The 22,599-nt window shown below is 47.2% G+C and overlaps 1 protein-coding gene across 1 annotated transcript in view; it reads left to right on the top strand.

Annotated features, from left to right (window-relative positions):
• Positions 1 to 22,599, top strand: part of EMB2729 (Alpha amylase family protein) — a 177,882-nt gene that overhangs the window by 62,040 nt on the left and 93,243 nt on the right. The window lies entirely within an intron of this gene.

The raw sequence follows: 22,599 nt of genomic DNA, 5'->3' as shown, positions 1-22,599 counted from the left end.
GGGCGTCCGGGGCTATCATTGAGCGCATGTACCCGCAACTCACCTTCTCGATTACATGGCACATTGCCTCAACAATCTTCTCAAGGACATAGGGGCATTGTCATGGGTTGCACCTACCATTGAGGAGGCCAACCATTTGGTCACCTTTTTCCTCAACCACCAAAAGGTGAGGCATAGTTCTCAAAGTGGAGCTCTCTCTCCCTCGTGAAGTTTTCAGAAACCCGCTTTGCCTACAACTTCCTCATGCTTGCCCACTTGTCCACTTGTGGTGGAGCTTTGAGAGGGCTATTTCTCAGTGGTGAGTACAGCCGCATGCAAGAGTTTTAATCCGCAATCAGAGAGTGTAGAGCCCAAGTCGACGATACCGAGTGGTGGGAGCAGGTGAAGACGCTTGATGCTATGGTGAAGCCCATTGTCCACCTACTTCAGGTCATTGATTAACCGGACTAGATGACAATGGAACCATGAAACCCGCCCGTAGGGCGGTAGACTTTAGCTTTCACCCGATCTTTAAATTGTTAAACTTTACGACACAAAGGACCTTCACGAATAAGCGTGTGACTGGAAACTACACTTCAAACGAAACAACGGCTCAGCAGCTAGAGTGCTTTTAAGCCGACAACGACACCCAGTTGGCCTCAAAGATTGGCGCCCATTTTGGTATTTCTTTATTCTTATTACACTTGAGAAAAAACTATAAACTTCTACAAGCTGTCCCACTTTTATTAGGCTGAAATTCCTCTATACTAACCCGATTTCGGTAGCCTAACCACAGTAGAAGTCTCCACGGACAAAGTCCCAAGTAAACTGTGACTTTCCACACACCTTAGAACACTTCACAAAACCTGGCGAGAAATTGCAGCACGCTGAAATCTCTGTTTTTGGCCTCTAATATGCACCAAAACACCTGTTCGGTGATTCCCTAGCGTCCCCGAAGGTTCTAGGACTTGCAAGCATCAAAATTGGCCAAAATCCTAAACCAGCAAATAATTACAGCAAGCTGCAATTCTCTGTTTTACGCTCCAATTCACTTGCCGATCACTCCTGCAGGTAGCCCTCGAGCTCCCGCCTTTGTAGGGTCACTTGCCCTTTGAATTAGACGAGATTCCTCGCAGGAAATTTCTCTAAATTGTCCTATATAAGCACCCAAGGCCTTCTTGAGGCTCCCCTTGCATTACCTTGTAGTCTAGGTGCGAAACCCTACACCTGCAAAAAAGAAAGTAGGCTGTAATTCCCTGTTTTGCATCATTTTGAGCGGAGCAAACACGTCTACGCGTGCCTCAGAAGCTCCCACACGTAATGGGACAGTTCTCCTTGTATATTGGATGAGTTTTCACGCGAGAAAACTCATTGTTTTTGCATTCCTTTGCGATGGAACTGTGCGTACCTATAGGGAATTTGCAATTAGCTAATCCGGTTCCTGTATAGAAGGCCCTTACCTGTTCCTGTACAGAAGGCACTTGCCTTGGCAAACACGCATAAAAACCCCAGAACTGTACATGGTCATTTGAGAAGCCCAACTAGAGGGGCATTACCATATGTGCAAAGGGGGGAGAGAGATGCGCGAGAGCAAATCATCGTGCTGCATGAGACAGGGGAGAAGGCAAGCTTTTCATTAAATCTTTGATTACCTGCACCCACTACTCACACACACGCTATGTTCACAATCAATAAAAATCAGCCCCTCTCATTTTTGGGGGCTTCTAGCTTGGATAAGACATTCTGGAAGTTGACTTGGCCTGCATGTTGCTCTCCATGTGTCCAGTTTTCTCCTTTTGGTTTAATTCCTAGTACGCACCAACTTATAAAGTCTTGCCGAGGGGCCTAAATGACTTTAACTGAGCCTAGCCACTTCTTTACTAGTCAGATTCCAAGGCGGATCGGCCCAACCATCTCGTGTTGGCTGCCTGGCCTTGACTCTTGCAGGTGAAACTCTTGGTCAACGACCGTTTCACATTGGCCATGCAATGCCCGAGCATTTGTGATTTCAACAATAGGGTCCCAAAAATTAAGCGAAACTCAAGAGAAAGAAACCAACAAAGATATGTAGTGGTTGACACAGTCTCGTGACATTGATGGCATCCAACCATGCGTAGGCAAAGTCTAAAGCCATGGATCATATGATTGAGAAGTTCGATGATCTTGTGGCAGGTGAGGGTGACGGCGAAGAAATCACGTCCTTGTGTGTTTCTAAGTCAAATGAGTACTACTTTCCCTACATGCAGCAGCCTTCGTGGTCAACCCAAGATTTCAAGGCAAAAAGCAAGAGAGTGATAAAGAGAATATAAATGGGTTCAACCTTTTCTGGAACCGCCTTTGTTGTGACAAAGATCATCGGCGCACGACTAGAAATCAACTCTCTCTATCGGCAAAAGAAGGGCACCTATGGTTCTACTGTTTATTGGATCGCACAACATTGGGGCGCCATTATGGTGGGAGGATTATGGAGTTTGTCATTCGTGTTCTTTGCCAAGCCGTAAGCTCCAATTGCTTAGAGCAACTTTGAAGTGTGCACAGCCACATTGCCTCTAGGAAGAAGAAATGTCTTGGGGTCCAAAGGGCCAATGATTTAGTGTTCTAACTTGCGCATGCTTTGCGTAGAACTGAAAAAGAAGGCAAATCCCTTCTGTGAGTGGGAGATGACACTGGATGAGGCCACTTTGGCCAATGAGCATTTAGAGGACGAGACAAGAGACACAAGCAGAGGCAGAGGCAGAGGTGACTCCTGATCTCAGCTTGATGAATTCGACTTTCAGGATGTAGAGATTTATATTCCGCCTTCTGATGAGGCAAGCACTTCCGGGTTTTTATGTCCCATTGTGGGCTCAAGCCTCATCCCCTCTCTAGTTAGGCTTTAACCTTTTTTTCCCTCTTTATCAATTGCCATTTTGAGCCCTTTGAGGCATGTATTTATCTACTTGTATTTGCCATAATGCCATCGATGTTTTATTGGCGTATTTTGCTATTATGAGTCATGTTTCTTGTCTTTTTTGGTGCAATTCGTTGCTCAAAGTGGTCTTACCACTATGGCACATACGTGTAGTTCGAAAGAATCAAGAAAAAATGAATTTTTTGGGTCATTCCGGGTCTCGACCCCATTCCTTAACTTTTGCCGTCCCAACCCTGACCCCGACCTTGACCCTGGCCCCATGTTTCTATGGGAGCAGGGAGTCCTAACCCCCTTCCTCTTTAGTGGTTGACACGTCAAGAGTTTGTGACACTCTGCTACTCCACATATTCTGTTGGGTAAAGGGCCCATGCACCTTGGCGTAGCGTGTGTGGTTGTCCATGAACATGCTAACCCTCGTATCATTCTTCATTGTATGATTAAATAATAAGGATCCACACACTAAGGTGCTATTGTCAAAGCAGGCTTCGCTGATCAGATAGCTGTCAAGGTGGTAGATGTTGGAGAAAGCTACCAGCCTAAGATGTGAGCACAACGTGCCTGCCACATGATCCATAATGTAATGTAGCGAATTATGGTAAAAATTGTATGCAACAAATGGAGTATCAAAGTGATGTACGATGGATGGAAGCATATCAAGACTCTCTCTCTCTCTCTCTCTCTCTCTCTCTCTCTCTCTCAACCTTGGTAAAACCAAGGTTATGGTGTTAAATACCACCCCACAATGGAATAGGAGATAGCACCCGCATTTACATACAGCCATGAGACAGTGGAGTATACAGATGCTTACACTTACCTTGGGGTGGTGTTTAACGGACCAACATTTTCACTGAGGAGAGCAGCAGAGACTAGATTGACCAGAGCCTATGCAGCATTGGGTGGATTGGAGACGATGTGCTCACAAGCTCAGTTTCACGAGCCTCGGTCGAAGCTGTGGCTCTTTCACTTTGGTGGCTTCCGCATTTCTCTATGGTGCTCAGATATGGGGGCCTTCATTGGACTATCATGGAAGGTCGGGTCGTACTAATGGATGGGCGAACATGGAGAAGCCTCTGGTCTCTATGATCTCGCAGCTTATTAGAGCCAAGGCTTCAGTACCACGTGACATTATCCGAGCAAAGCTAGCTGCCCCCCCACTAGTGGTTGAGGCGCTCACCAGATCAGTCTCCTTTATACACCGCGTGTGGGACCTTCCCAGAGACAAATATACCTGCCTAGTACTTGAGTCCTCTCGACAGCTAGCTGTAACAGACTTGGACACTCCAAGTCAAGAATCAACCGCGACAGCACCAAATAACCACTTCAAAACAATTCACAGATCACAATAAATTTGCACTGGCCCAGCGGAGTTCCGTGCCTAGAGATATTGGCCCCAAAGACTGGCGCCCCTTTCGGTATTTCTTTTTGTATTAATCAATCATCAAAGTACAAGAGAGCGGTTAGGGTTTCACTCTCAGACTCTGCGTCCAGATGCTCTGAGAAGTGAGGCCCTCACCACTAATTTAAAGGTTATAAGGGATGCCCAAAAGCAGAGCCCCAAAAGCTTTTAAAATCAAAAGCATCAGTTCTCTCTCTCTCTTAGAGACTCTTTTCTTTTTTTTTATAAAAAAAAAGCAAAAGCAAAATTCGCGTCGCTCATCATTTTCCAAAAAAAAAATAAAAAAATAAAATAAAAAATAAAATAATCCGCCTCCGCGATTTCCGGAATTTAGGGTTTTTGGCAAAAATTAGGGTTTGCAGGAATTTTAGGGTTTCTGGCAGAAATTAGGGTTTCTACTGTCCGCCACGTCATCACTTTGTGACATACCCCCCTCTTAAAAGCATTGTAATCGACCGCGATTACGCCTGCAAAACCGACAAAAGCCATAAACCGTCTTAGCAGACACTGACTGTTAGTACCTACGTACTAGGAACGCACATCTAGCACATGTACAGAATCGACAGTCACATCACACGACATCACAGAACATCACAGGACATCACATGACATTCAACATTCATTCGGATCTTAGACCATGATTTATCGGCAATGTAGCTAGCAATCACATCTAGGTCCAATCGGGACCTCATCGATGTCCGATTGACTAACCCCTATTGCAACCATGTCTATTCGAGATCAATCAGACCAAAATGCTGCAGTCATTTCGTCTATCAGTTCCTGCACTCACAAGAAGTCAAGAACAAATCAGTATCATAATCAGGAATTCCATTTTATAAAGTCATCCAGCAGAATACTGTCAGCTCTCAGTATCCTTGAAGCTCAAAGAGACATCAGTGACTTTAGTATCAAAATCGAGGCATCTGTTGACAAAGGAGTGGAGTGACTCCCCTCTTGTGCATCCCACTGCACCAGATCTTCGGCCAAGCTGAGTTCTGGGTTCCGTTTGGAGTAGACTATGCTAAACCAAAACATCGAGGTAAAGTTTCACAATCCGAGGAGTATCTGCTAGGTCCTCCTCCTCCATCCACTTCGCATCAAATGCAAGAAAGTTCTTGAACTTAACCAAGAACCGCCTTCGGACTTTACCTTTCTTCGTATCATTATGTGCCAAAATTTGTTCAGGAACAAGGATCTCCTCGTTTTCTTCCACTTTGGGTTGCTCATCAGGCTCCCCATCATCAGGCACATCACCCTTAACAGGTTTCAAGAGACTCACATGCAATGCATTATGAATCCTCCAAGTATCTGGCAGTTCCAATCGGAAGGAGACATCATTTATCTTGTCAGTGATCTGGAAAGGTCCGTAGTATCACATACTAAGCTTTGGAAAAAGCCTCTCCTTTCCCTTTTTCTTTCTTAGGCGTGCCTTCTCAAAAGTAAGAGCACCCAATCATCCTCCTTCAGTTTCTAGTCGCGACGATGGCGATCCGTTGCCTTTTTCTGTCGTTCTTGAGACTTCTGTAAAGTGTCGCGAACCTTGGCAAAAGCCGTATCCAAATCTCGCGAATATTCATCCGCTTCAAATTTCTAATCTTTCGTGCTCAGGAAGCATGGAACCTTCGCAGCAGTTTCAACAATCTCTCATGGCGTCTTCCCCGTCGAAGAGTGTATCGTGTTATTGTAGGCAAATTCCACCAAAGATAGGTTCTTTTCCCATTGAGTCTTCTGATCCGAGATACAAGACTTCAATAAATCTAAAATCACTGAATTGGCAATCTCAAATTGCCCGTCAGTCTGCAAGTGGAACGATGACGAGAACTGCAACCGCGTGCCAATGTTCTCCCAAATTGCCTTCCAAAACAAACTCATAAATCTGGGGTCTCTGTCGGAGACAATCGTCTCAAGCGTGCCATGTAATCGGAAAATCATCGTGATCGTTCTGTATTCTCGGGAGATAAAAAAAAATGAAATCCATTTCAATATTTTCCCAGGGGCGTGTGGGTATGGGTAAAGGCTGTAACAATCCCTGTGCCTTATGTCTGTCAAACTTGACCTTCTGGCATACCAAGCAACTGCGCACAAACTCTTCCACATCCTTCTTCAGTCTCCGCCAAAAGAAATCTCTCTCTACCCCTTTCATGGTGGTAGCAATGCCGCGGTGACCCGTAAAAGGTGGACAGTGGCAATCAGTCATAACCTTTTCCCTCAACGGCTGTGTAACGCACAACATAGTCTTTTTCATCAAGTAGCCTTCCCGAAGGGAGTATCGCGCTACTGTCTCCCCATCCGGTATCCGTGTGAAAATATCTGCAAAATCTGTATCTATGGCATACTGATCGACCATATCCTCGAAGCTCCTATGATGTATCGCGGAAATAGCCAGAACCAACGGTTTTCGAGACAAAGCATCTGCCACCACATTCTTCTGTCCCTGCACATGGCCAATCTGGAAGTGGAACCGTGACAAGATGTTCACCCACCGCATCTGCTTTTCCGAAAGCTGCTTCTGTGACAAGAAGTAGCGCAAACTCTGATGGTCTGTAAAGACAGTAAAATCTGCTCCGAGTAGGTAATGCCGCCACTGAGTAAGAGCGTGGATAACCGCCAAAAGCTCTTTCCCATAGATCTGTGCTGTCATCTCCGGCCTAGAGAACAAACGGCTCTCGTAAGCTATGACATGGCCTTCTTGCATCAAGACCGTACCTACACTACGACCACAAGCGTCACAAAATACTTCAAATGACTTCTGCAAGTCCGGCAAAGTCAAATCTGGTCCTGTAGTGAATTTCTCTTTCAATGTCTGAAAGGCAGTCACCTCTGTGGGTCCCCACGAAAAAGGTACTCCTTTCTGTGTCAAGATATGCAAAGGGGAAGCAACCTCTGCAAACTTTCGTATGAACCGCCTGTAGTACGAACACAGTCCCAAGAAGCTTCCAACTTTATGGACATTCCTCAAATCGGGCCAATCACGGATAGTCTCTATCTTGGCCGGGTCCATTTGCACTCCTGCTGCTGACACAATGTGTCCCAAAAAGTGTATCTCTGGTAGGAAAAAATTCACTTTTCTTTGCATTAATCACTAACGTGTGATCTTGTAATGCCTGAAAGACTTGAAGCAGATGATCTCTGTGTTCTGCCTCATTCTTGGAGAAAACAATGATGTCGTCAAAGAAAGTGCCAACAAATAGCCTGTACTCTCGAAAAATCCTGTCCATCATCCGGTTAAATGTCGCAGGAGCATTGGTTAAGCCAAAAGGCATCACCAAAAACTCAAATAACCCAAAAGTCGTCCGAAAAGCTGTCTTGTAGACATCTCCTGGCGCTCTCCTGATCTGATGATATCCACTCTTCAAGTCAATCCTGCTAAAGCATGAGGATCCTTGTAACCTGTCGAGTATATCATCGATCCTAGGAATCGGAAATCTGTTCTTGATGGTGATTTCGTTGAGAGTGCTATAATCGATGCACATTCTCCAAGATCTGTCTTTCTTCAAAACCAACAACACTGGAGAGCAATACGGTGAAGTACTAAGCTGGACAAGACCCTTTTCCAAGAGGTCTTTCACTGAGTTCATAATCTTTTCATTCTGTACTCGGCTCACACGATAAGGTGGCCGATTCGGTGGCGTGCTTCCAGATATCAGATCAATGGTATGATATTCAGGCCCTCTCAAAAGCAATCGGCATGAGCGTGGACAAAAAAAAATCTTGGCGTTCTTTTCTTCAGGTGAAAACATATTCAACTTTTATCCATCGTTCAGTTCTCCCAAAAGAATGAGTAAGGAAACTGAAGTTCATCAAGTACAATCTCTAAGCCCTTCATTTATCAAAGTCGCTTTCTCGGCCCGGTAGTCAACCACGGCGTAGTTCTTGTGGTACCAAGGGATCCCGAGTAGAACGTCACTCACGTGCCCTGAACACCCCTGTCATTCCAAACGAAGTTTGCCAATGCTCGGTGTAATGGCAACATCCCATCCGGGTGCCAGTCGAACTACCTCCGCCTTTGGCGTCAGTCTATCGGGCGTAGTTCCAAATCGAGCCGCCAATTCCAAGTGAAAAGAAGTTGGCCTTGGCTCCTTCAAAAGAGCTTCTTGATCCTTCGCTTTGCCCCGAAAGCGGCAAAGTTTGTACTTTCATTCATTAGATTCGGTGCAGGTCCCACGCCATGTGATACCAGTTCTGCTTTTGTATCTGCCTTTTCTGCCACATTCCTCAGCTGCTCTCGAACTCTCAGACCTGTCGTCGTCTTTATCATTCTGTTCTTTCTGTGCCTTATCAGGGCACTTTGCGGAAATATGTCCATGTTCCCCACATCCAAAGCACTTCCCCTCTCTGATGAAGTGAGCTGTCTCCTCAGGAGTAAGCTTGGGTCGTGCATCCTTTTTTTTCTCTGGGTTGCTCTTTTTCATTCTACTTTCATTCCCAGAAGTCTGTTTGGCTCGTGGTGTCATGGCCTCATCTGTGGGGTAGGTCAGACTGCCAGAGTGAATGGCAAAGCCCCGCTTCGCATGACTCATCAACTCCTGAATAGAAGCTGACTTCTGTTCCAAGCAGTGATCTCGGATCTCTGTAGGTAGACCCAAGGTAAACCGCTCAATCTGTTCTCTGAACGAGATCTTCTTGAATGAAGAGGCGGGTAGAAAAGAGCTCCAGAATCTTTCACAATAAGAATTCACTGTATCGCTCTTGGTCATCCGGAGATGGTTCCAAGCAGCTCGTATATCTCGCTCAAACTCTTGAGTCAACCAAGAAGAAATAAAAAGCCTCTTGAATTTCAGCCATGTAACTGGCACAGTCTTGCTTAATAGAAGCGTGGACCACCAAGTACGAGCATTCCCCTCAGAGTAAGAGGCAGCTCTCCGAATCTTGGAGTGCTCTGAATAGCGTCCTCCCGCGAAAGCGATGTCAAACTGCTGTATAAAAGACAAAGCCTTCGAAGCATCTGAGTATCCTGAAAAGTATCAAACTTGATCGAGTGGCCACCTTCCTTAAACTCTCGGACTTTCTTGCTTTTATCTTCGAGAAAGTCATACTGGTTGGCTTTGTAAAAATTCTTCTTGTTCGCATAAAACTTTCCGTCATCAGAATCTGAGCTCTCTGTAGACGAGTCCTCAGTAGAACTGTCAGTCTCTGGGCGAAATGTAGCCTTCTTTGCCTTTTTCTTGCCCGTTCCGAAGCTTTGTGTCTTACTTCGCTTTTTGCTTTTTTCTGTCTTCTTCACACTAATCCGAGGAGCTAGAAGAACTGTCAGAAGAAGAAGAAGAAGAACTGGGTACTCCTTCAAATCGAACACGCTTCTTCCGTTTCTTTGCTTTGTCGAATGTCGACTGACGACCCAAATATCCCGGGAAGTCAGTACCTTTGTTCTGCTTTTTGCCGTGCTTTTTGCCTTTCTTTTGCACGTCGAAAAGCTGAGCAATCCGTGCATCAACCACGTTCTCTAGTTCCTTCTCCGTATATTTCTTGGAGGCAGAAGGTTTCTTGAGAGCGGGTTTCGGGAGTGGTGTTGTGGTTCTCTGCCACTCCATCTGTACCTCTTTCAAAGAGGTCTGGTTCATATATTTTACCATCCTCGGGTCCTTGGCAAAATTGAGCATCATCTTTGTTGCATCGCCAATCAATTGACGACGCTCCATCTCTGTTTGCTTCGCCTGAGTAGGCCGAGGCGGGCCATACTCTCTGTCTGAATCTTCGTTGTGATCCCAGCCTGCATCTCCAGATGCAGAGGGAGTCGACTGATCATTGCCTGAAGCCATAGGTGCCGCGGAAAAAAATTCGAGGATCGGATTTCCCGTAGAAGAGAAATCGGCCGTTCTCTGATACCACTGTAACAGACTTGGACACTCCAAGTCAAGAATCAACCGCGACAGCACCAAATAACCACTTCAAAACAATTCACAGATCACAATAGATTTGCACTGGCCCGGCGGAGTTCCGTGCCTAGAGATATTGGCCCCAAAGACTGGCGCCCCTTTTGGTATTTCTTTTTGTATTAATCAATCATCAAAGTACAAGAGAGCGGTTAGGGTTTCACTCTCACACTCTGCGTCCAGATGCTCTGAGAAGTGAGGCCCTCACCACTAATTTAAAGGTTACAAGGGATGCCCAAAAGCAGAGCCCCAAAAGCTTTTAAAATCAAAAGCATCAGTTCTCTCTCTCTCTTAGAGACTCTTTTCATTTTTTTAATAAAAAAAAAGCAAAAGCAAAATTCGTGTCGCTCATCATTTTCCAAAATTTTTTATTTTTTTATTTTTATAATAATAATCCGCCTCCGCGATTTTCGGAATTTAGGGTTTTTGGCAAAAATTAGGGTTTGCAGGAATTTTAGGGTTTCTGGCAGAAATTAGGGTTTCTGCTATCCGCCACGTCATCACTTTGTGACACTAGCTATGTAGGGAGATACAACATACTTGTACGCGGAGATGACTTCATGGTTTCAGCATGGACAGATTGCCCCCCTTCCTAGTACTCACTGGATGCACCCTCTATGACTCTTACATAGTCCGAGGTCATGTAAGGTGCAGCGGAATGAATGTTGTATTTTCTCAAGATGAGTGATCCATATTTGCTCAAGGTTCCTTTTAGTTCTTATGGAAGGGAGAGCCTTCCGTTCTTTATGAAGAGTGCTGTGATCACGAACAAAGTGGGTGGATATTGTGCGTGCAAGTCTATGAGACTGAGAGAAAGAGAGAAGAGAGATACGACACCAGAGACGTTGTAAAACCCTCCTCCGAAGGCCCCACTCTCGCCGACGAGAGTGGTCTACTATTGGTTGCACAAAGTGGTACAATGATGATGCAACTTTGGACTATGTTGGTGACGATGACGGGACGACGACAATGACCTAAGGGCTGAAATCTGCAACCTTCTAATTGCTGTCCAAAAAACGCTATCTGCTGAATTTCGGGGCTGATTCGGACTGCTGAAAAACGTAGATTTGGCTGCGTTTTCCGAGGCTGAATCTTCTTGACAAAAACATTGATGGCTACTGTGATCTGTGGTTGAAAACGCTGCTGAAATTGCAGCCTTCTGATGGCGATGAAAACACTGCAAAGCTGGGGCTGAAATCCAAAAACGCTATGGCATCTGATGACCAAAAATGCTAGCAAAGCTGGTGTTTGCAAACGCTAGGTGAGGGGCACTGTGGGCGATGAGAGGATTGCTGAAAACGCCAAGGTGTAGGGGATGCTGAGCAAAAACGCTAGGTGATGCTGGATTTGCAAAATGCTAGATCTCCTTGGGGGGGTCTGCTGAGAAGTTTCCTGTTGAGCTTGGAGCACTTGCTGCCTCTTCTGCCATTTAGTGCTAGCTTTGGTTTGCTTATATATTTCCTTAGCAAAATTGCCCTACCTACTTTTGTTGGGAAGTCACTTAAATTAATAAGTGAAATATGTCAAAAATAGGCTAAATGCACTGGAAAATTCCCTTGATGGATTCTGATGGGAGTACTGATGATCATGCTGTGTGCAACCAAAGGATATGCATCTACTGGGCATGCACGGTCTACGAATAGACTCACAAAAAGTGCCAGATCACTTCTAATCTAGACTGATTGGACTTGACTGAACCCTTGTCGTGCTGTAGCTTGTCCACGGACACATAGGGTTGGATGTGTCACGTGACATCCCCTCCTTTTCAAAGTGAGGTACTGGTACCAAACTGTATGGCGTCGAGGGAGATTGCCAATAGCATCCGGAATCCTGGAAGGGACTCTTCGCCGGCCCACTCTGATGTGTGGGTCGTGCGGTACTTGAACTTCATAAAGGTCTGCAACGCTTGCTTCACTGGGCCGCGCCGAAAGCGACAAAGTCTTCTACGGCTCCTTCAATGCTTCAACTTCGTCGAGAGTCATGCTTCTTTCTTCTTTAAGAATCTCCATGGCTGAAAATTCCTGAAACCATTTCCAACACAAAATCATGAACATACTCATTCCATGTAAAGTGAGTGAAAAAAATCTTGTCCTCCTCAAAGACTGTGCATGCAATGTAGATGAACATAGAGACGGAGTGACAAACCATTCATCAAACACAAGCAAACAATGAGATTGAATCTTTCTCTTTTGATCTAGAGCAATCAACTGTGGAAATTCACAACGGAAATGCCCATGCTTGGTGCTCATTCTTTCATGCGCTCGTTCGGAAACTGTCATGCCAAGTAAGAGACATGGAATGTGACTTCCTTACATACATACCTTTCAGATTTTCATGAGAAATCCGCATACATTCGTGCTCATCCATGAGAGAAACCTGCTCAACATACAATATGTCATGCCTAGGAAAAGAGATCACATAAAGATGCTGACTAAAATATAGGAAACGATCACAAAGGAAACATTCGAACAATGCGTGCGTATCAATCATGCGAACATATAATACTTCGTGTGAGGGTTCTTTGGACCTAGGCTCGAGAGCCAAGATCGATGCTTCGTGATTGATAGAATCTGCAACGAGGTTAGCTTCGCTAGAAAAAGCATCAACTAACATATCATCCTTGTCAACAATCACATCTTCATGCAACCCATCATGCTTGTGAGAAATCACATCTTGATCATCCAAATCATCCTGCTTGTCTTTATCATCCAAATCATCATGCTGATCATTGTCAATCAAATCATCATGCTGCTCACAATCATGCAAATTCTGTGTGTCATGCTTTGGAGAAAAAGAGACTGAGAGAGTCTCCTTCTCATGAATCGGTTCAATCTTGTCCTGCATATTAGCAATGAGAGATGGAGAATGAACAATGTCCTCTCCATGAATGACAATGGGAGAATGAGTTTTGGCATTGAGAGTGAAAGTGTTAGCCTCCCAATCAATGAGGGGTTAGCATCACGAAACCATCGAATGCCCAATATCATATCACATCCTGAGAGAGGAGAGACAAGAAATCTTCTAGTGAAGGCAGCTTTTTGAATTGCAAACAACACATCAAGGCACTCCTTCGTGATGAGAGCGTCCATACCGGGAAGAAAGCCAGAGACCTCGATAGGAGATCTCTGACTAACTTCGAGGCGGGCTCTCTCAACAAGAGAGGGACTGATGACATCATGCATACTACCTGGGTCAAACAATATGACAAAACGCTGCCCCGACGTACGACCATAACATTTAATGAGAGAATCATCAATGGGAGGGTCATGAGAAACTTGGGGCACACTCGTGTTATCATTAATTGCATTGACAGAGGAAGTGGATTCTGTGGATTCTTTAGATTCATTCGATTCAAGCTTAGGACATGTTCTTTTTATGCAACCCTTAATGTGACAATGAAAACAACGACCTTCTTTAGAATAAGTGCTTTGCTCTTCCAATGTGATGTATCCTCCTACAATTCCTTGTGCTACCTTTTCATCTGGAGTAAGCTTAGGTTTAGCAATTGTGTTAGCCTTACCCTTAGATTCATTGGAAGAATGCTTTTCTGAGAGACTGTTGGAAGATTGGTTAGAAGAGTTACCATTGTTACCATTCTTACTGTTCTTACCGTTCTGAGGGTTTTGAGAAGTTTGCAAGATACTTGTGGAATTTTTGTTCTCCTTAGGCTTCCCTTGTTGTGCTTCATCTCCTGTGTGAGAGCAATCACTACCGCCTTGTTGAGATCGATTGGATCGAGCACCTCAACATCGTACTTGATATATTCGTCCAATCCATAAAAGAATGCCTCTTTGTGTTTATCATCCGACTTGCATAATTGGGTACCTAGCTGCAAAACACGATTAGAAAAGGACATAACCGGCATACCATTTTGCTTGAGAGCGTGCCAATCGTCCTTAAATCGTGCGAGGTTTTAAGGTGGCATAAACCGCGCCTTGAGCTTGTCTTGGAAATCAGCCCAATTGAAGGAAAGGGCCGTGAATTCGTCGGCTTCCTCTAGGTGCGCGGCTAGCGATACAGCGAACACAGGAGCTGGGCACGAAGATGGCTTTCTACAGAGAGCATCTTCTCCAGCCTACGGAGGACGGCTTTGTGACAAGACCCAGATACATGGACACACACTTGTCTAACGGGATACGATGTGCTATCGGCCAGATATGCACATCTTCACACTAGCCTCGTGTCGAGACTGGAAGATACTGCGGAGTGACAGCAAAGGCCAGGACATGCCCCCTATGCCACATGGAACCTGAGACAGAGTTGCACTACACATGCCACTGCCTAGTCTACTATGAGATATGAGGCTACTTCCATTGCCTGTTCAGAGAGGGCTTTGAACCACTCTCTAAAGTCATGGAGTACAAGGACCAAAGATGCCTGGGATTGTTTTTGCTCGAGCTGCGAAGACATCGAGAGAGCCTCATGAGAGGAGAGGCTAGTAAGACCCAGTGACGGATCACATACCTCTTTAGAGTGGACATTGGACAGCCACAAGAGCTACTACCATAGCAGAGCCCACATTCTCCTCACACCAAAGGCACGTTGATCGACTGAGAGACCGAGCTAGGGAGATCCAGACGCGTGCGGCTGCGGAGGACTACACAGCATCGACGGAGACTGCGTCAGAGGATTCGGATCACTTTGGCCTGATATGCTGAAACCGGCCCGTAGGGCGGTAGACGTAGGCTTTCACCCGATTCTTTACTTAACAACTTTAGACACAAAGGAACTTCACGAATAAGCATGTGATTGGAATTCAACACTTCAAGACAAACCACGGCCTGGCAGCTAGAGCGCTACCAAGCAGACAACGACACCCTGTTGGCCCCAAAGACTGGCACCCCTTTCGGTATTTCTTTATTCTTATTATACTTGAGAAAAACCTGTAAACTTCTACAAGCTGTCCCACTTTTATCGGGCTGAAATTCCTCTACTCCAACCCGATTTCGGCAACATAACCACACTAGAAGTCTCCACGGACAAAATCCCAAGCAAACATAGACTTTCCACTCACTTTAGAGCTCTCTGCAAAACCTGGCGTGAAATTGCAGCTCGCCGAATTCTGTCTGCGCTCCGATTCGCGTGCGGATTAGCAATTTGCTAATCCGGTTCCTGTACAGAAGGCTCTTGCCTTGGCAAACACGCATAAAACCCCCAGAACTGTACATGTCATCTGATAAGCCCAACTAGTGGGGCATTACCATATGTGCAAAGGGGAGAGAGAGATGTGTGAGAGCAAATCGTTGCGCTATATAGAGCAAGGGAGAAGGCAAGCTTTCCATTAAAGCTGTGAGCACCTGCACCCCTACTCACACACTATAGCACTTCCTATGAACAAAAATTAGCCTCCACTCTCAAATTGGGCGCCTCCTCTTGTTGATGCTTCTGGCAATCGTATTTGGAGCCGCCATGTGTCCCTTATGCCTCTTTTGAGCTAATTCCCTAGTACCCAACCAACTTATAAGTGTCGCAAGGGGCCTAAATGACTTTGAACTGAGCCTAGACACCCTTTTACTACCCGGATTTCAGTGCCGACAGGCCCAACCATCTCGTGGCGACCTGCCCTTCTTATCGGACGTGGTTACTACCAGATAGAGTTTGAGACTCCCGAGGTGGCGTCCAAGGTCATTGCGATGAGCCCCCTGGCCATCCGTGCAGTTCAAGGCTCAAACACATTTTCCACAGTGGCGCCACGGTTTCGACCCAGCTACCGACGTTCTTGTCGAGGAGGTAGACCTGCCCATCTCAGTCTGCTTCCCCGGCCTGAGGAGGGAGTACCTTCCACTCCTTTCCAGGATAGGCTCAGCGCCCACCACTTCTCTGCTGACATGTAGAGCCCGCCATGTTATGTACACATACATGAGGACTCTTGGACAGAGGAGGTTGCTTTGCGCACAGCTCGGTCTACTTGGGCTTGGACTCGACACTCTTTGCAGTCACGCCTATCTCGAGGACGCTCGGATGCGGATTACTCCCCATCCAAGCCTGCCTCGAAGATAGCACGGTTAGCTGCTGCTGCGTTAGCTGCTGTTGCAGCATCAGTTCTCTCTCGCTCCCCATGAGGATCGTCTCATGGAACGTACAAAGATTAGGTGGGCCCCAGTTTCAGCGTCAGAGGCACCGACTACCTCAGGAGCTTCAACGATGCCTTGTGAGAGGAGAGATTGACCTTCTTATGCTACAGAAGCATCATCTGTGTGAGAGCCGCATTAGACGTTGTGGTTTGCTTTTGCGTGGACGATATGAGACTTTTTGGTCAGCTGCATTTGGACCTGGAGGCATCCAGGGCCAGGTATGTATGACTATTGCGGCTTCTTTGCAGCGGGCCATTGTGTGCAGAGGGATTATTGTGCTAGGCAGGGCTCAATGGATCACTATGCAGGTTCAGGGTTGCCTCGTGGGCTTCCTGAACATCTATGCGCCAAATGTGGCGAGTGCATGTGCAGAGTTTTGGTCTCAAATTTTTTCAATCTTTGTTGTAGGCAAAGCAATGGTGCATAGGGGGTGACCAACATTTTGGAGGACCCCTCTGACAGGATTGGTGGTAGCCATACTATTGTGCATGGAGTTGAGCTGGCAGCTTGGAAGAGGTTTTGTATGACTGCGGGTTTCAGATGTATGGCAGCATTCTAGCTTTGCGAGGCCCCTAGACAGCCTGGCTTTCTCTTGTTCGGACCGTAGAGTGGGAGGCGTGAATCTATCTCGGATAGATTGCTTCTAGAGTAGTGACCATTTCTGTGACTTGGGTGGGTCAGTTGGCATCTTGGCTAGGACTTTCTTTTCGGACCATGCACCAGTGATACTCACAGTGACTGATAGCAGAGGATGGGAGCACGATGCTACGCATCCCTGAGAGGGTCTTGCTGGACTCTGCGCTCAGAGAGCGATTGGAGGCTCTTTGGACAGAGAGCTTAGACATGCAGGATACTCCTGTTGACAGAGTGGCCTTAGGACTTGCTCAGCTTAGTTGACTCTTTCTTCAGGAGGCTTCGGCTCGCCTGGCTGTAGCGAGAGAGGAGCAGCAGCGTCTCCGACGGGGCGTTGCTTCCCTACAGAGGATGCAGGAGCAGCATCCAGACAGTCCTTGGTTGGAGGAGCAATTGCAGCAGGCTCGCCAGGAGCTCGTGAGCACAGAGGAGAGGCGCCATGAGTTTTCTTTTCATCTACAGGCATCTCAGTGGACCCAGGTGGGTGACAGAGTGATAGGCGCTTTCATTGAGGCAGTGGGACCCTGGCATACGCATGCCAAGGTCAGTCAGTTGAGGAGGCCCAACGGGTCAATTGCTTTAGAGCCAGAGGACATGCATGCAATTGCTATTGACTTCTACCGTGATCTACTTTCTGTAGAGCCTCAGTTAGAGCGGCAGGATGCATGCAGAGAGCAGTTGTGGGCACAAATGCCTTGTCTTGTGACTGAGGAGATGCGCCAGAGGCTTGAGCCACCTCTTCAGCTAGAGGAGCTACACGCGGCTCTTAGAGCACTTCCCTGCGGTAGCTATCCAGGTGAGGATGGTTTGACTACCAGCTATTTCTTGGAGTACTGGGGCTTGCTTGGTTCAGATCTTTGCAGTGCTTTTCAGTACATCCTGCACACAGGAGAGATGCCTGATAGCATGAGTGAGGGCCTGATTTACCTCATTCTCAAGGAGGGTGGCTCCTTGGATGAGATTCGAAAGTGGCGACCCATCATCATCCTCAACTCATCCTACAAAATTCTTGCCAAGGCTCTGAGTTTGAGGATTCAGCCACTTCTCGAGAGCATTATACATGGGACACAGACATGTTTTGTCAAGGAGCGTAGTATCCTTGACAATATCTTTACTTTTTGGGAGGCTTCTACCCTCGGTGGCTCTGTGGTGAGGATCTGGTGATACTTCTTATCGATTTTGAGAAGGCCTACGATAGAGTTGACTGGAACTTTTTGGAGGGCACTCTATGCAGGATGGGCTTCTCAGATGCTTGGATCAGAGGTGTGTCAGCTTTGTATAGACTGGCACACAATCACTTTTTTCAGGAGGTAGAGGTGATCGTTTCTTGCTCACATGTTCGGTCAGACAGGGGTGTCCTCTTGCCCCTTTCCTCTTTCTGTTCTATGCTGAGGCGATAAGCAGGTTTCTGGTTTCACAGCAGGTTGGTCTACGTGGCTTAACGCTCCCTATTCGGGGAGATGAGCTACTGGATGCTGAGTTTGCAGACGACTCAGCATTGTACTTGGATGGCCAGGAGGCCAACCTTCACAGGTGTGAGCAGGCTCTTGAGACTTTTTGTTGTGCATCAAGCGCACTGATCAACTGGAGAAAGATAGTGGCTTTCTCGGTTGGTAGTGCTCCTACGCCTGATTGGATGCCAGGTGAGGGTTTCAGGTGGATTCCCCCAGGGAATGCAGTTCGGTACTTGGGCTGTCAGGTTGGCATGGACTTGTCTCTCGAGCAGCAGATTGCTCCCCTCCTCCTGTCTATGAGGAGGAAGTTGTTACATTGGAGCTCCACACGACTTTCTTTGGTAGGCAGAGTTGTAGTGGCCAATTAGGTGTTGTTGGCTACTATGTGGTACATCACCTCTTGTTGGATCTTTTCGAGTTCTTGCATCAGCCAGGTAGAGAGGTTGATGAGGGACTCCCTTTGATTAGGGCGTGACACTCAGATTGCCCGGGCTAAAGTGGCATGGCAGGTCATCATTCTTCCTTGTTCTCAGGGAGGGTTGGGGATCATAGACCCAGCACAGCAGAGCAGAGCCCTTCTAGGGAAGTTTATTGTCAGAGAACTTCTTCCAAGAGAGGAGCCCTGGAAGGAGTTATTGCTTCAGCAGCTTCGTGCTAGGGTGCCGCAAGCTGGAGGCCCCTGGCGACCTTCGACCATATGGATCTTCACAGAGATGCGCAGCGCTGGCTTGAGTAGGAGACTGGAGAACCACTTCGCTGTGAGTTTGCTCCGATCCTCGGAGCAACTGCGGAGAACCCTGAGACAGCCCCTTGTTTTGAACCCCATGGTTAGCACTCAGAGAGGCTACTTGGTTGGTAGTCGGCCTCATGTTTCCTGGGGTCCCATGGCAGAGGGTCCAGCACGCACTTTAGGTGACTGGCTACAGTTTTCAGGCTTGTCAGAGGAGCTGCAGGGCATCGAGCTACAAGGCAGGAGAGGGGTACAGAGCACGTGTCAGGACATCTTAGAGGCAGTACCAGCTGAGTGGCTCACACCTCTCAAGTCAGCAGCGCCCAGATGGATGGGGGCCTTCACTTGATTGGAGGTTCTCATCCCAGTTCGGGCTTGCTCACAGACTGTACCCTCCCTGTTTTTTGAGCTACAGGGTGAGGGACACTTACATCGAGTTGCAGTAGAGGCCCCACAGGTTGCAGAGTGCTGTTTTGAGAGGATCCGAGTGGTGGGCATCTGTGGGAGGACTTGTATCATAGATCCTGACCCAGCAGCTCTTGAGATTGGCCACTGGAGACTGTGGGCTTAGGAGAGCTGTCCACTAGCACGAGTACACTGGGATCTTGGAGAGTGGCTCCTCAGGAGACCATCCAGGTGTCCCTTTCTTTCAGTACACTGTTCGTCTTGGACATCACATAGTGGCAGTGCAGAGAGAGGCTCGTCCTACTACAGCACCTCATTGGCAGGAGGAGGGTCTCACAGCTGAGTTCTTGGCAGCTTTTTGGAAGAGGTTGTGGGACTCCAATCAGCCGAGGCGGGTCACTTTGTTCCAGTGGCTGGTTGCACACCGAGCTATAGCAATTGGGAGTTGGCTTGTACATAGTGGTTTGTCGGCCGCATGTGCAACTTGTGACCATCTTGTGGAGAGTCAGTGTCATTGTCTTTGGGACTGTCCATTGGCATAGCAGGTTTGGCTTCGTGTCCTTTGGCTGATGCCAGCTTCTTCCACAGCTTGGCAATACACTTGGGGGGCAGCTGCTTGGTCTACTCTCACGGACCCGACACTCCAGTTTCAGCTATCCTCCACCAACAGGATGATAGTGATGCAGGGGGGTCGACCTACACTCCCGCCTGCTACAGAGCTTACTCCACAAGAGAGGTGCAGTGAGAGAGAGGATTGTTGGGATCTCATTTGCGGCCTGACACTCTGGTTCATCTGGCGGGCCCGCTGCTTCCGCATCTTCGAGGCTCGCCCTGTACCACGAGCAGAGATTGTTCGGGATCTCTCTAAATTGTCCCGTACAAGCACCCAATGCTTTCCCGAGGCTCCTCTGGCAAATAAACGATCCGAACGCTTGCACCTAACCCTCAACAAGCTGTCCAAACCTGTCCATGGCTGTAATTGCAGGTTTTTGACCCAATTTCGCCAGCATAATGGCGCAAAAATCCTTGTAGGTCAAAAGTACACGTCAAGGACACTTTCCCTTGCGGTATGGAAGCTTTCCAGTGAGCTGCAGGTCAATTTCAGCATGCTGTAAGTTTCTGTTTTTCCACTGTTAGGAGCCTACTGCCCTGTACACGGACCCCAAGGCCTTTCCGAGGCTCCCCTGGCGATTCCCTGCAGTTTAGGTGCAAAACCCTAAACCTGCAGAAAAACACAGAAAGCTGTAATTCTCTGTTTTGGACTGTTTCGAGCGGAGCGAGCATGCCTACGCTTGCCTCAGGTGCTTCCGCATGGCATGGGACAGTTCCCCTGTAAATCGTACAAGTTTTCACTCTCCGTTTTCGCATTCCTTCACGATGGAACTGTGCGTACTTGAAGGGGATTAGCAATTAGCTAATTTGGTTCCTGTACAAAAGGCTCTTGCCTTGGCAAACATGCATAAACCCCCAGAACTATACATGGTCATCTGAGAAGCCCAACTAGTGGGGCATTACCATATGTGCAAAGGGGAGAGAGAGATGCGCGAGAGCAAATCGTCGCGCTTCATAGAGCAAGGGAGAAGGCAAGCTTTGCATTAAAGCTGTGAGCACCTGCACCCACTACTCACACACAATGTAGCACTTCCTTATGAACAAAAATCAGCCTCCACTCTCAAATTGGGCGCCTCCTCTTGCTGATGCTTCTGGCAATCGCATCCGGAGCCACCATGTGTCCCTTATGCCTCTTTTGAGTTAATTCCCTAGTACCCACCAACTTATAAGTGTCGCGAGGGGCCTAAATGACTTCGAACTGAGCGTAGACACCCTTTTACTGCTCGGATTTCAGTGCGGACAGGCTCGACCATCTCATGGCGACCTGCCCTTCCCGACTGCGGGTGAAACTCTCGGCCGTTGGCCGTTTCACACTGGCCACGCAATGTCCCGCCATTTGCAACTTCAAAAAGAGGGTCCCAAAAATGAAACAAAATCATCGGAAAGAAACCATTAACTCGAGTTAGCAATTGCCACGTCCTCGTGACACATGCACGACGCCCGGTCAGACTATTGACCGTGGAGGAGATTGATGAGATCCGCCAGCGTTCGATGATGGATCTCTTGTGATTTAGCCCTTCCTGAGAATACACCCACATTGGGTTGTCTTGACAGGATTCTATAGTAGTTCCCCCCTTTTTTTTCCAGTACCCTTTTTATTTTTGTTACTCAAACCTTGTATTAGATTCACCAGATTGTAACTTTCGGGTCTCATAGGTCACTTTGACTTTAATATAACATTTCGCGTCATTTCATCTCTCTCTCTCTCTCTCTCTCTCTCTCTCTCTCTCTCTCTCTCTCTCTCTCTCTCTCTCTCTCTCTCTAGTGTGCCCTGTCCGCATGGACTCAGCCGAGCCAGAGCATCGAGCTATACCCGCATCGCCAATGGAGGCCATGAGCGCTTTGCCAGTGGAGGCCATGATCATTTCGCCAGTATGTAAGCCCCATACGAAGGCAACTTTTGCGCTTACAAACAAGCGGATACCACAAATGGAAAGGGAGATAAGAGAATGGAAAGCAGAGATGGAGGGATGGTGGAAAGAGAAGGCCAACCTTCTTAAAATATTTCTCAATGAAGGCGCGCAATGGAAGAAAGAGAAAGAGGACTTGCACGCAGAGCTACAAGCATTTAAGGCGGATTCACAAGCACTTAGAGAAGAGGTCACAGCCCTCAAGCGAGAGCTTGCGGATAGAGTAATCAGTGGACAAGAAGAAGGGGAATTTCAGCCCTCGGTAATAGACGAGATCAAGGTCATCAAGGAGCAGGTACGGATGATCACAGAGGAGGAGAAACAGAAGGTGGTAAAGACGTCTTCGTGGATGGATGTGATCACGAAGATGCAGAAGAAGGCGGATGAGGCCGAGAAATGGATAGAAGTCGCTAAGAAAGGGAAAGGGAAAGAAACCACATCCGTCCCCACTCCTACAATCATCAACATGACTCTAGAAGAACAGTAGCGAAGGAAAACTAGAGCCTTGCATATAAGAGTAACCGGTCTAAAAGACCGAGAGGATGTGGAAGGGGAAGTTGAAGAAGTTCTCCGCATGATGAGTAGTGAGGCTACTCATACAAAGGCATGGAGGGTAGGGACT

Source organism: Adiantum capillus-veneris, chromosome 7 (assembly GCF_014529385.1).
Source record: "Adiantum capillus-veneris isolate H3 chromosome 7, ASM1452938v2, whole genome shotgun sequence".
NCBI classification, from domain to species: Eukaryota; Viridiplantae; Streptophyta; class Polypodiopsida; order Polypodiales; family Pteridaceae; genus Adiantum; species Adiantum capillus-veneris.
This window is presented reverse-complemented; position numbering and strand designations above follow the sequence as displayed.